This window comes from Coenobita brevimanus, chromosome 109, assembly GCF_032717465.1.
Source record: "Coenobita brevimanus isolate Jiangsu-jjx chromosome 109, ASM3271746v2, whole genome shotgun sequence".
Lineage (NCBI taxonomy): Eukaryota > Metazoa > Arthropoda > Malacostraca > Decapoda > Coenobitidae > Coenobita > Coenobita brevimanus.
The window spans coordinates 19,750,219-19,752,410 of NC_137062.1; the positions used below are offsets into that span (position 1 = coordinate 19,750,219).

The following is a 2,192-nucleotide window of genomic DNA, read 5'->3' on the forward strand; positions in this document are numbered from 1 at the left end:
TACTTTCCTTTTTCTTTCCCTCCTCATTCTCTTCTACCTCCCGTCTCTCTCTCTCTCTCTCTCTCTCTTTCTTCTTCTTCTTCTTCTTCTGTCTCTCACTTTGTCATTTTATAACTTCCGTCTCTTTGGTACAACTGTCTGTGCCTGCAGTTTATACTTTCCTGTCATTACTAAGTCTGCGTCTTGCTGTTCTTGCAGTGTGGAAACAGTTCTGTCCTATTGTTTAAACAGGATTTTTCATCAATTATGCCAACGGCCTTGCCACGTTGAGTACACCGCTTCCCGTCCGATCAGCGAAGTTAAGCAACGTTGGGTCTGGTTAGTACCGCCTGGGAACACCAGATGCTGTTGGCATAACGTTGTCCCTACGTGTCAAGTGGGGTTGGTGGAGGATTAGTGCCCCTCCCTGTAAAACAATTAACTCTAAGCCCTTGGCCACCCCGTTTGGGATACATGGCGTCTGGCAATGAATGAATGAATTTATCGTATTTAGCAAGCCAAACAACAACAACACTTGCTGACGTTTGAGGTCAAGAAGTTCACGTTAATTAATGCCTTCTTAAGTTTCATAACCTGGGTATTTTCTAAACTGACAACTGTACATATGGACAGCCCTTCCCGTAATCATTCTTTCTGAGCACACACACAAAAATTGAGAATATTAACTCTTTACCTAACAAAATAAAATATCTTATCTTTTATTAAGGGTTGCCTCAGATGCTGCATCTCGATTAGTTATGACCGTGATTTACCAGCATGATATTTTATTTCAGCTAAAGCCATAATGTTATGATTTTATTCAATCGAGTGAAAACCACTGCTGGTAAAGGGTTAAACTTATCAAAACAAAGCAAAAAATCTTAAGTAAAATTCTCCATTTCGATCATATGAATATCAACCTCCTTCCTTCCTCCCCAGTGTAATAATAAGTAGTCTCTTTCTAGCTACTTCTTCATCTAACCTTACCGCGAATCTTATTCATACTTTGTACTGTTGTTCTTTAACAGACTTTTTTGTCGTTAACTGATATATACTGTATATAACTTCTTGTCCTTGCTATGTAGGTTCTCTCTCTCTCTCTCTCTCTCTCTCTCTCCCCATTTGCCTATCTAGCTATCTATCTACTTGGATTATTTTCAGCTGTAAAGGAATCGTTTGGTGTTAGCCTAAACACGACTCCCCTGTGATCCAGTATTAGGGAATGTGCTACTCGAGTTATTTCTTCCATTGTTGGAGCTCTAAGGCTGAACAAAATCTGGTGCTGACGTGATAAAATTTCAGTTGAGACAACAGCACTGAAAGGCTTGATATTAGATTCTTTACACCGTTTAAGTTAAGTTTGAAAGTAAATACTTCTCGTATGGGAATTTTCTGTGACTTTCGGAAAATCGTTGTGGTGATGAAATTTCTTACAGCTGCAATCTTCAGCAAACTTTTTTGCCGCTGCTGCTGCATACCTTGTACGATTCGTTGACTGCCGCAGCCAGGGTGGAAAATTACGTGTGCCAAGCAGACAGGCAGACGAGGGAGGAATATTCACACAGTGGAGGGGTTTACGAAGGGAATGAAGGAGGGCAGGAAGATATACTGGAGCAGGAAGAAGGAAGAGAGTGGGGGAGGGATGGAGGAAGAGAAGGGAGGGAGGAAGGGGTGGAGAAAGGGTGGAAGGAGAGAAAAGATGATTATATACACAATGAAGGAGAGAGAGAAGGGAGAAATTCAGACAGTGAAGGCAGGGACATATATAATATTCTAGACTCAATGGAAGTAGGAAAGAGCAGACCCCTACCCACCATCCTGTTATCTTCTCACATTTTCCCAATATTTTATGAGACATTTCGTGCCGCTTGCTTCTGTTTGTGATATCACGTCCCATAATTCTGACTCCCTTACCTCGCTTCACCGCACACGCCACTCCAGTAAATTAATAACTGTTGTGTACGAGGGTGATTAGCGACTGAGGTGGTAGTGTTGTGGACTGTAAGTACATTAACTGGCAAATGTTTTTCATGTAGACATTCTATAAAACGCATCGGAAATACACAGAAGAGTACCACCAATAATAATAATACAGACCAATACCAGCAACGAACATTTTGCTGCTAAAAGTGCGTGTATGTAATAATATTCTCTGTCTCTGTCTCTGTCTGTCTGTCTGTCTGTCTGTCTGTCTGTCTCTCTCTCTCTCTCTC

At 41.3% G+C, this 2,192-nt stretch overlaps 1 pseudogene; it reads left to right on the forward strand.

Moving 5' to 3' along the window:
- Positions 1-248: 248 nt before the first annotated feature.
- Positions 249-354, forward strand: LOC145417215 (5S ribosomal RNA; annotated as a pseudogene).
- Positions 355-2,192: the final 1,838 nt, after the last annotated feature.